The sequence below is a fragment of the Equus quagga genome, chromosome 13, assembly GCF_021613505.1.
Source record: "Equus quagga isolate Etosha38 chromosome 13, UCLA_HA_Equagga_1.0, whole genome shotgun sequence".
NCBI classification, from domain to species: Eukaryota; Metazoa; Chordata; class Mammalia; order Perissodactyla; family Equidae; genus Equus; species Equus quagga.
Window position 1 is genome coordinate 85,652,135 of NC_060279.1, and position 12,896 is coordinate 85,665,030.

Genomic DNA, 12,896 nt, shown 5'->3' on the forward strand with positions numbered 1-12,896 from the left:
CCAAGGTTCTCAACCTCCAAGGCACCTTGAAATCACCAGAGGACCTTTCAAGATACTAATACCTGAGTCCCACCTGAGAAATTCCGAATTCAATCGTCTGGGGTGTGGCCCTGAGCATCTAGGTTTTTAAAAGCTCCCTGGGGGGTTCTCACGGCAACCAACCCGTTGGACCCCTTGGATCCCCTGGTTTGGGAGAATGTTTCCCATCTCCATCACATCCCCTCTCACAGTCCCCACCAGCTCCCTTAGACAACCCCTCCGCATCCCCTACTATGTCTTTGACTCAAGGAAAATCCCCCATTCTTCCCTGTGCTTCAAGAAGTCTTTGGAATCTGGCCCCCACTCTTTACAACTTAGACAAACTCATCATAACCATCACTTTCTCCTCCATTAAGAAAAATTTCTTCCATGAGCTCCACGGCATTTTCTACTCACAGGAATCCCTTCCTCCAGACCCCAAATTCCTCTCCATTCAGAAACCTCCCAAGCTCTGACCTGTACACCCGCTGCTGTCGAAGGAACCCCCCCAAGCCTGCCCGGCATCCCCCCACCCCATTCCTCTGCCCTTCCACCATCCCCCTCTGCCTCCAGATCCCCCCACTGGAGCCCTTCTCATCGTCATCATAAGGATGAACCCCCAAACCCTAGATCTCCACAACTCACTTGGATCTCCACTCTTTCTTCAACTGACAAGAACCCCCCTCCACCCCCTCCCCTGACTTCTCTTAGATCCTGAAGAACTCCCTTCACTTTCACCCCCTTCCTCCACCCTCTCCAGCTCCCAGGATCTCCTCCACTCAGGAAAACCCACTTCCTGGCTCCCACCAACTTCCCTTCTTGGGTACACCCCCAGAACTCCCCCTACTATTTCACCTGTGGAGAAACATACACAGTACCCCCATTTTCTTCCAAGTTTAAAAAAGGCCCCCCTTCACAAACGGTGCCCCTCAGAAAAATTCGGCTTTCGAGATTACAACTCTCTTTCAATTAGGAATAATTTCCCACTCTGCACCGGCCCCCCCCCCCCCGCCCCCGCCCTCAGTGTCCATTCATCTCCCTCTTCCACAGAGTTCCACTACGAGCCCCCAGCCCTGCCTTCCCACCCTCCCAAAACCTTCCCTGCTGGCACTGGCCCCTGGCTGTTTCCAACACTCACTTTTTCCTAGACTTCTTCCCCCAAACCCCTTATTATAATTAAGAGCCTGGAAGCCTCAGAGGAGGGGAAAATAACACCCCAGGTCCCAGGACCGGGGTGACCTTGGCCTCCTCCGCCCCCATCAGCTGGCCCCCACTGGGTCTGCTCCGAAGAGAGGCTATTGAAGAAGGTTGTCTATGGGGGGTGTCTCCATGGCAACTGGGCCTAGTGCCCCACACGTGTTCCCTCCCCCACCTCGACTCCTGCCTGCCCACACACGCAGCCCCTCCCCCAGCCCCATTCATCAGCGCCGGACACTGACAGCCCCCAGCCTCCCTCCCCGCCCCTTCTGGCCCCTTCCTCTCTTTCCTCTCCAGACAGACAGCTGAGTTTGTCTCCTCTCTATCTCTCGGCCTCCTCTCCCCATATCTGTGCCCCCTCACCACCAACACCACCACCTCCACTGTCCTAGCAAATTTCTGCTTCCACCGGGGCTGAGCCTGTGACCCCAGGATGCACCCCTCCTCCTGCTGGGCCCCTTACAACCCCGGGAATAAGGAGGGGATGGAGAGAGGGGATAAAGGAGGGAAATTCTCCATCAAAAAAAGATTTGAAGATCTTTTCATTTTGTCAGTTTGGGGGGCAATGGTTATAGGGACTCTCCCCTCAATCCATCTGTCAGCGGCAGCAAAGGAGGAGGGAGCAGGGGACCCCCAATTCTAAAGCTTCTGGATATGAGAGGGGTCACCCTCCCTTCTCCCCCTGAAGGGGTCCAGCTCCTTCCTCCAGAATTAGGGGCTCACAGAACCTTCATTCCACATCCACCCACCTCCGATTAATAAGAAGATCTGTCTCACCTCTGTTACGGATAGGTCAACTCTCCGATGCACTGGGGAGGGAACGGTGAGCCCCCCCCAGAAAAACCCTTGTGGCTCCCAATTCTCACTGCTCCCCCTCCCCCAGCAGCGAGGGACCCAGGCGTCCGACCTGGTTGGGTGGTGGAGATGAGGAGGCGTATGGGGAATGGGGGTGTTGGGGTGGGAGGGGAGGCCGAGGGGAGCTCTGAGCTCTGGCCCCAAGGGAGTGGGGGTCGGGATGGGGGAAAAAAAAGGTGAGGAGACAATTTGGTTCCCGTGTCGTTGGGTAAAGTGCGGAGCTGGAGGACGAGAGAGGGAGGGAGGAGGGAGCGGGGGGAGGGGGAGCTGCTGAGGATGGGGGAGCCACGGAGAGGAGATGGATGGGGGGGGAGGGAAATGATGGGGGGGGCAGGGTCTGGGTGGCAGAAGGAAGCTGGAGAGAAAGAGCGAGAGAGACCCGGAGAGGGAGGAAGAGAGATGGAGAGAGACAAGGAGAAGCGGAAAGAGAGACCCAGAGACGGGAAACAGAAATGGGGGAGGAGAAATTTGGGGGAGGCAGCGGTTGGTAGCAGAAGGAAGTTAGGGAGAGACAGACACACACAGAGAGAAATATCCAGAGAGACAGAGACCCAAAGAGAGAATCCAAGAGAGGGGGAGCGGTGGGGGAGGGGGCAGGACTGGAGTGAAGGAGAGGAGGGGGTGGGGGTCAGGATCTGGGTGACAGAAGGAAAGAAGAGATGGAAGAGAGTCATCCAGAGAGGGGGAGGAGAGACAGATGGGGAGAGACAGACAGGGAGAGACAGAGAGGATGGGGGAGAGCAAAGGAAATAAAGAGAGGAGAGAAATTGGGGATGGGGCAAGGTCTGAAAAGAGAGAAAGATGCTTTAGAGAGAGAAGAAGATACAGAGAGAAAGAGACAGAGAGAGACACCAAGAGAGTAAATAATGAGAGAAATTTAGGGGAGTGGGATCAGAGTGGTAGAAGGTGCCTGGAGACAGAAAGGCAGGTGCAGAAGGGAAGAGAGAGACCCAAAGAGAGAGACAGATGGAGCGAAACTGAGGCTAGGAGAGAAAGAGACCCAGGGAAGGAGAGACAGAGAAAGAGACTGAGGAGGCATGGAAAGGAAGCTGGGGGAAAATAGGAGAGGGGCCAGGCTCAGATGAATGAGGGAGGTCAGAGATGGAGACCCCTGCCTCCTCCCCCGACCACATCCCCAGCCCCTGATCCCTACCCCCATCCCCATTTTAAAGCCACCACCCCCACCCCCACTAGCCTCCATCTCTCCACAGCATCGCTTGCCACCGCCACCGCCTCTTCCTGTCGTCATAGCAACAGGATCCAGGCGCTCAGCCAAGGCTGGCAGCAGCGGCCGGAAATGAGGGGAGGGCCTTTTAGAAAGGACTCCGGGAGCTCTCCCCTTTCCCAAAATCCAAGGGAAAACTCAACATCCCGGGTCTCCCCAACCTCCCCCCCGACACACACGAACAAGTGATGAGAGCAAAGATCCTCTGTAAATGAAATTATATTATATTTAATTAACACAGTAGCAAGCCTTTTTGAGTTCCAGCAACAAATATATTTTTTTTCTTTTTACCCCCTACCCACCCCTAGCTCAAACCTGATGGGGAAGAAGGGGTAGATTCTTTCAAGATGGAGATGGGAGTCAGGAGAAAAGTAGGATGTGACTAGCTTGGGTGGAAATAAGTCTTAAGAATCTATCTGGGGTTGGGTAGGACGGCTGTGCAACAGTTTTGAAAAGAATGGATATGTGAGTTCTAGAACTAGCCAGTCAGGAGCGGGTGGGACAACTCGAGGTAGAAAATCTGAGAGGAGAATCAGAAAGTTTGATCCTGGGTTCAAATCTCAGAGATGCCCATAGCCACCGTGTGACCTTGGGCAAAACATTTCTTCTCTTCTAGTTGTAGAACTTATAACTGGCAGACTCAGTTACAATGGGGACAAAACCTGCCTCCCATTAAATGAGAACATTGGTGAGAAAAGGTCTTCGCACACTGCTCTAGACAAGCAGTTATTTCAGGACTGTGCAAATGCTCTCGAAAGCTAAAAGCCAGCCATGACCGTGGACTTGGGGTGGGCAGTTTGCGTGCTTCATTGTCTTGTGGGATTCTTACAGAATCTTTGCAATGTGGGCACTGGTGTTCCCCTATTATAGATGGCTAAACAGAAGCTTGCAGACGTATAATGATTTGCCCAAATCACTCAAGGGATGAAAGGCAGAGCTGGAGATGAAGCAGCCTCTTTGTGGTGGGTTGCCAAGGCTGGTTAGCAATGGGTAACCTTCAGAGCCACTTAACATTCCTGGGCCAGCTGCTCCCTTTTGGGGGCTGGCAAAAAATCCCCAGAAAACCTGTGTTCCCCACACACCCAATTACCTCCCCCTGGAGGAGCCCTATCTTTTTCTGTACCCAGCATCTCAAATTTCCACCGGAATTTGGACAGATCAGTTCACTTAATTCTTACTGTGCCCCCTGGGGAAAGGAGTTCGTAGCAGCATTCTGACGCTCCTGGGGTAGAAGCAAAGAAACACCAGCCTCTCGGGAAGGGGCCTGGAATTCACTCATTTGAGAAATATTTGTTCGACCTCTGCTCTTTTGCCAGGGAGCGTGCGACACAGCCTCAGACGGTAACAGCAACCGATGTAAATAAAGTGCTGAATATTGCAGACGCTAAGTGATCTGCAGGCATCGACTCGGTCTTCCAGGTTCTGTATTAGCCCCCATTTTAAAGATGTGAAGACGGAGGCTGAGAGAGGTAAGCACATCCCGCAGGTAAGAGGTGGTAGCGGTGGACATCAGGGTCCAGGCTTCAGATTCCAGAGCCTGCACTGCTTTTCACTGTTTCTCTGTTCTTTAGGGGGGAGGGCGAGGGGTGTTTACATCCTAAATGAGGAAACTAAAAATAAACAACAACAAAAACAGGTAGTTTTCACGAGTGAAAACAAATAGGAAGATAAAATAAGCCAGAGTTTCTAAACCTCGGAACGATTGCCATCTGGGCTGGCTAATTCTCTGTGGTGGGGACGGTCCTGTGCTTTTGTAGGAAGTCCAGGAGCATCGCTGGACTCTACCCGCTAGATGCCAGTAGCAAGGGATTATGACAAGAAGAATTCACTTGGTTCTACCTCAAATCCCTATTGGAAAAGACTTTTAACATTTTTAACTGTTTCTTCTCTTACTTGCCTTTACGTGCTTGAATAACAGTTATCTTCCGCATGTGTCAGCGTTATACATTAAGGATTTTTTTTTCTCTGATAGATAAGGGTCTTAACTCATGTAGACCTCACTTTTCTGCCTTTCCTTCTACATAAATATTTGTAATTCTTCTCCTGGTTAATTTTATGACATAAAATAATAGCTTTACATTATGATTTCTTGTTTCTGAGGGCATCTCTCTTCTTCTTTTTTTTTTTTTTTTTGGCAGCTTTATTGAGGTAGAATGCACATACCATACAATTCAACCACTTAAAGTGTGCAATTCAATGACTTTTAACTATAATCATAGAACAGCGCAACCGGCAACTTTAGATCCATTTTAGAGCATCTTCTTTAGCCCAAGGAGATACCACACACTGCTTAGCCAGCCGTCAACCCCCCCCTGCACCCCACACACACACACACATATATCCCAGCCCTAGCATCCCAACCACTAATCTGCTTCCTGTTTGTATAGATTTGCCTATTCTGGACATTTCATATAAATGGAATCACACAATATATGTTTGTTTGTGACTGGCTTCTTTCACTTAGCATAATGTTTTCAAGATTCATTCACATTGTAGCCTGTATCGGTCCTCCATTTCCGTTTATTGCTGAATGATATTCCATTCCATGGATACGCCACATTTTATGTATCCATTCACCCATTGATGGGCATTCGTGTTATTTTCACACTTGAGCTATCATGAGTAATACTGCTGTGAACATTCATGTACAAGTTGTTGCTCAGACCTGCGCTTTCATCTCTGGGGTGTATATCTGGGAGTGGAATTCCTACATCAGATCTTTACCCGTTTGAGAAATGAGATAGCATCTCTGAACCTCATGTTGTAAGTTAGGAATATTAGACCCACTGATCAACCCTTCAGCCCCTGGAAGGACCCTTCAAAAGGGGTGTCTCAGAAGATTCAGGTTATGGGCCCTCTTAGATTTCATTCCTAAATTTGCTCATGAATTCACCTCACATTAACCAAGGCTTTCAGTGGGTATGAGCTGGAGACCTAGAGACTGTAGGCTCAGAGATAAGTCGGCTAAGCCTCTACCCTTGAGAAAGTCCTCCACCCTCACTCCCCTTGATCCCATGTGGTAGGCAGAATTCTAAAATGACACCCAAGTTTCCCATCCCCTGGATACTCATCCTCTCGAATCCCACCCCCACCCACCTTGAGTGGGCAAGATTTGTGAAAAGAGTGAGGTGTCACTCCCATGATTAGGTTACACAATGTGGCAAGGTGAAGGGATTTTGCACATGGAATCAGTTGACTTGAAGTTAATAAAAAGGAAGATTATCTGGGTGGGCCTGACCTAATCAGGTGATCTCTTAGACAGGGTCAAGAAGTCAGAGAGATTCAACTTGAGAGCGTCTCCTGCTGTCCTTGAAGGAACAAATTGCCCTGTTATAGAGGGGGCCACACGGTGAGGACCTGAGAAGGACAAGTAGTAGCAAGAAAACAGGGACCTCAGTCATACAACCACAAGGAAATGAATTCTGCTCAATCCAAGGGAGCTTGGAAGTGGATCCCTAACTGAATCTCTGGATGAGGACCCAGCCAGCAGACATCTTAATTTCAGTCTTGTGAGAACCCCAGCAGAGGACCCAGTTACACTGGGCTGGATTCTGACCTACAGTAACTATGAGATAATAAATACGTGCTTTTTTAAGCCCCTGCATTTGTGGCATTTGGTTACACAGCAGTAAATAACTAATACATCCTGTAAATCACATTGCTCTGTGCAGGTCACACAGGGGCCAGTCAGCCAATGTTGCATTAATGCCTCCTCGTGCCTCGTGCCTCCCCCTCACTCCTGATGACCAGTCAGTCCCAATGTGCAGACCCTTCTCCCTCCTGGATCCCTTTCATACCATTCCCTGCTCTGTCCTGTTCTTGTCTGAGCTATGCCACCAGCCTAGCTCACTGGTCTCCCTCCAGTCCAATTTTCACTTGTCCCCCAAGGGCTCTTTCTAACATTCAGAGCTAACCCTGTCCTTCCTCTGTTTAAAATTCTCCTATAGCTCCCTATTGCCCTCAGGGGAAAATCTAAGCTCCTCACCTATGTCCTTTTGCCAAGAGCACCAGTCTCATCTTATGCCATCTCCACTGCTGCCTCCTGCCAGCTGGGATCATTTTCCCTACTATGCCCAGCTCCTTCACACTTTTGAGATGTCTGAGTGTGACTCCCTTGCCTAGAATCCCCTTCCGCCTCTCCTCCGTATTCCAAACCCTCTCTCTGTTCTTGAAGATTCAAGGTACATGCTCCTTCCTCCAGGAAGCCTTCCCTGACCTCGAAAGTCTGAACCAGGGGTTTCAGCTGTGCTTCCACCTTGTCCTATGGTGCCCCCATTACAGCACAGTCACCCTGCATTCTGATTGACATGTCCACCAGTCTCCTCCAGCAGAATGGGAGCTGCTCAAGACAGGCACAGGTCAGGTTCACTTTGGGGTCCCCCAGAGCCCAGCCCTGGTAGACGAGAAGCCCCTGTCCACAGGCACTGAATGGATGGATGGATGGATGGGTGGATGAAGGAATGAATGAAATACTCAGGGAATGAGTGGATGCCTATTCTGGAGTCCCTACCCTCTAGCAGCCAATCACAAACTCCCGTCCTTGTCCAACCTCTCTCCCCGCCTCATATCCTGAATGTGCTTTTTCCCAGGTGCTTGAGTGTTTCTCATCAACAACAGCTGGGGCCTTTGTGTTTCCTCAAGAGGAACAGAGTGGTGTCGGCGTGTTTTCTCGCTGTACCCGGAAGAGAAATCAGCATTTCTAAAACGTCCTCATTCAGGGTGAAGTGGAAAGATTCCAGCACTGGGGAGTCAGGTGGCCTGAGTTCCAATCCTGGCTTTTCTTCATCTCCTGAAGGGACCCAGAATCAAACTCTTGTTCTGTCTGCATCTTCATCCTCTTGTCTGTAAAGGGGAGCGGGGAGGTGCAGTGAAGAATCTCGCTCTGGATGGGATCTTTCGGGACTATGATTCACCAGCGCACATCCAGGGAGTTCTGGCAGGGCTTTTGGGTGTCTGTGAAGCCCCCGAGATTATGTACAAAATTTTGTGAATATGGGTATTCTTTCCTGGGGATCTATAGCTTTTATCTGATGCTCAAAGGGGTCCCTAAACCCATACACTGCTTATAAGAGTCACTGCTTATAATCCAATTTGGCAAAATCTCATTCGTGTTAATAAAAATAAAGGCAAAAAAAAAAAAAAGGGAGAGTATATAAATGCATAGACAGTGTCTAAAGCAGATTTTCAGCACCCGTCACATCCTGGACCAGATCGTTCCTTGCTGCAGGGGTCGTCCTGTGCACTGCAGGATGCTCAGCAACGTCCCTGGACTCTGCTCCATAGATGCCAGTAGCGCCCCCTCCCCAGCTGTGACAACCAAACATGCCCCCCAGACACTGCTCGATGCTCCTTGAGGATAATCACCCCAAGTGGAGAACCTCTGCTCTAGAAGAAGAAACTGATGGCAATCCTTTCCTCTGGGAAGTGAGACTGGCATTGAGAAGAATGAGAAGAAGAAAGTTCCTTTATTCTTTCGGCCCTTCTCTGCTGCTTAAATTTAAAAATCATGACCAGGTATTAAATTTATACTAAAAATGAGTTTATTGTTGAAATAAATTACCTCCATTCGATGGACCCATCCAAAGCCATTGAAGAAAATGAGGCAAATCTCTCCATCTGATAGATTGCCTCCATGACAGACAGCAGCAACGTTTAAAGCTTTTGGTCTCAGGATCCCTCCATGTGCTTAAAAATTGTAGAGGACCCCAAAAGCTTTTGTTTACATGTGTTATATCTATCAATATTTAACATATTCACAATTCAAACACAGAATATTTTAAAATATGTATTAATTTAAGTAAAAAGTAATGAACTCATTGCATGCTTACATAAAAAACTTATTTTAGGGAAAAATAGCTATATTTTCCCAAATAAAAAAAATATAGTGGCATTGGTTTATATTCTTGAAAATCCATTCAACGTTTGGCCTAAGAGAAAAAGGTTGGGTTCTCATATCTGCTTGGCATTCATTCTATTGTTTTATCACCTGTGGGAGTCACCAAGACCCTGGACTCTATCCATTGATGACAGACTAGGAGTGAAAAAGGCAAATTCTATCTTAGTGTTATTATCAAAGTGGTTTTGGCCTCATGGACCCATTAAGCAGGTCTCAGGGATGCCTAGGGTCCCTGGGCCACACTTTGAGAAACACTAATGTGTAGTATTGTTCTGTAAATGAAATGGGTGCATGACACTGTGTAAAAGCAGTGACAGATAAGTAGATGGCATTATGTGACGTCCATATACATGGAGGTAAACAGCTCAGGAGACTCCCAGGATTCAAGTCTTACCCTGACCATTTACTAGCTGTGTGACTAGGAAAAGGTTGATTAACCTCTCTGTGCCTCAGGATCTCATTTATAAAATGGAGATGATAATAAAAAGCACCAGTCTTCTTGGGTTACTGAATGTAAAGTGCTTAGGACTTGAATTCAAAGTGACTGGCACATATTACACAATTAATTTATGCAAACTATTGTTATCAAGCAGCCTTGAAAAACAGTAAGGAACAGTTATATAACTGTAGTAAATGGTCTCCATAATACATTGTCGTGTGAATTTGGAAGGTAGAGAACTAGTGCACTCTATGATAAACACTGTGTCAAATTAACATGGATATGCTACATAGTCTCCTGTGTGTGGATTGAAACACTGCATATATGTTTCCATATGCATATAGTATCCTTGAAATTATACGTTAAAAGATGGTAGTACCCCAGGGGGAGGGGGATTTCTGGATGTCAAGAGGTCAGGAGTGGACTGACTTTTCACAGCATTCCTTCAAAAAAAAGGTAAACAGGGGCCGGCCCCATGGCTAAGTGGGTAAGTTTGCACACTCCACTTCCATGGCCCAGGGTTTGCTGGTTCAGATCCTGGCTGAGGACCTACGCACCACTCATCAAGCCACGCTGTGGCAGCGTCCCACATAGAGGAGCTAGAATGACCTACAACTAGCATATACAACTATGTACTGGACTCTGCAGAGAGAAAGAAAAAAAAAAAAAGAGGAAGATTGGCAACAGATGTTAGCTCAGAGCCAGTCTTCCAAGAAAAAAGCAAAAAGCCAAAAAATATTGAATGTATAATTTTTAAAAAGATAAATCTTTAACTATGGAATCCCATTCCACTTTCTAAAATGTAAAAAACAAAACAACCACCCAAAAAACTAGCTCAATTTTTTAAAAGAACATAAATTGTAGGTTGTTAAGTTCTGGACAAATCAGCAAATATCCAGCACTCGCACCACAACCGGCCATCCCGAAGGCAAGGCAGACAGCACCAATTGATCAGGATGGCAGACAGCACCAATCAATGAGGACATCCTCTCCCACTGACCAGATGTCCAAAATCCTTCTCCACACTGTGTTCCGGGCAGCCACTAGGAATCGATTAATCTTGACAAAGAAGCTAAAAACATATTTGCCATCCCAAATCTCAAGCATGACCTCCAGAAATTCTTGAAATCATTGAAGATGACTCAGGAGATTTCCCCCAGGGAGTCTGATCCTGCTGAATCTTATTTCTTTCCTCCTAAACTACCCCCATGACTCTCCCTGCTCCAGAGGGATTTGGAGGCCTTTTAGCACATCTCCCTCCTTTTTTACAGAAAAAGAAACGGAGGCCCCAGAGATTAAAAGACCTGCTCAAGGTCACAGAATGAGTTTGCATCAGATTCAGAGTAGTAAAATACAGCAGCGGAAGGAGCAGACTCTGAGCTCAGAGATCCTGGGCATGAATCCTCCTTTGCATGGTAACAGCTAGGTGACATTACGCTCCTGAGCCTCAGTTTCTTCATCTACAAAATGGGGCTATTTGGAATGCTCAGTTGGCAGGATGGTGGGGAGAATCGGATGAGCTAATGAACGAGCAGTGCTCAGCACCAAGCCGGACATCTAAGACAGGATGATAAATGGGGTCGTGGCCTTTACCAGCTGTGGCTGTGGTTGCAGAAGTTGTTCTGACGGCCCCTGAAGAGGCTACAGGTAGACGAGGCAGAGAAACGGACAGCCAGCCCTGTGTTCCCTCTTCAATCCATTTCAGGAATAAGCATAACAAACATTTAGGCTGTTTTCAGTCCCTCGGGCCGTGGGTGAGATTATAGATTTGAGAGGCCTCTGTGGGGCCTCCATCCCTCACCTGCGACGGAAGCGTGTGTGTGTGTGTGTGTGTGTGTGTAATAATTCCTACATCAGTGCTGCTGGGAACGTCTCACAAGATCCTGCAAGGGAGGAAAGTGTGGCTCATAGTAGGTGTGCGATAAACGGTAGCAGTTATTTCTCCACGTGGTGACGGAGCCAGGCACTAGGAGCATCCACCGCTCCCCGGTGTGAGGAGAAGGAAGCCCAAGTTTTGGAACCAGGTGAACCTAGTTTCAGCTCACGGCTCTGCCAGTTTCTACCTGTGTGACCCTGGGCGAGTCATTTCACCTCCATGGCCCTATCTGCAAAGCCAGTCCAGTAAACTCAACGCGCAGGCTTGGGGAGAAAATTAAATGAAGCGACGAATGAAGAAGGACGGCGAGTAATAGTAGCCCACTCTAAGTGGTCAGAGTCACACCGGGAGTTGTTTTTTATTGATCCTGACCCATGTCGTTTGCTGTCCTACATGCTTTACACGGACCGAATTATAAAGCGCTGGAGTTAAGAATTATGAGGATGAAGCCATTTAACGAACACCAATCTCATCTCTATTCCGCAGCACCCCAGGCCCCCCGACCCTAGGGGGGGAGGTGTGGATCCAGCCCTCCGGACCCGCCGCCCCCCCCCCCCCCCCAACCCCGGGCAGGCGGAGACGTGTTTGAAATAAAGTTTATTGAAGTTTCTGTCGGTATTTACATATGATACACGGTAAATAAGAGCCAGGCCCCCTCACCCCACCCCTTTCCCACCCCCAGAGCCCCCCTCCCCCCAGCCTCGTTAAAAATCGCTGCGTAAAGACAGGTTAACTGCTGCGCTCCCCCCTCCCCCCTAAGATGCAAACTAAAAGGCCCCGTCCCTCCCCTGCCCCCCTCCCCCCACCCCGGGGGCCTTCCTGGTTCCGCGTACGACACTGTGCTACCTTGCCCCTCCTCCTCTAACAAGGGAGGTGGGCGAGTTCCTGGTGCCCCCAGCCGATCTGTCCAAGGGGGCGGACGGACCCTCGAAAGAGGCCAGAGTTGGGGGTCTGAGATGGGAAGGGGGACTTCAATGAGGAGTGCCAGAAAATGGAAGACTTCGAGGTTTGGGGGGTGTCGACCCCCGCTACTGCCTCTCCCTCCCCCGACGGGGCCTCGGGGAGAAGAGGCGGGCACAGGTGTGGAATTGGCTGGAGGAATCCTCTCCACCCCCAGGGTCTCCGTCCCTGTGTGGTGTGCGGGCTGGATGCACCTAGGGGCTTGAGATGAGCGGGTGGGAAGGAGGAAAGGAGACAGAGTTGGAGGAGGAAGAAAAAAGAAGCCCAGGACAGCTGAGAAAGCAAGAAGATCCGTTAGACAGCGCCCCCTAAAAGGCAGGGATCCTTCAGGAGGCCGAGAAGAGCCCAGCCAGGGAGAAAGAATGGGGTCTCTGAAGGGGGGGCAGAGAAGTGTGCGTGTATGTGTAAGGGCGGGGAGGCCAGGTTAACC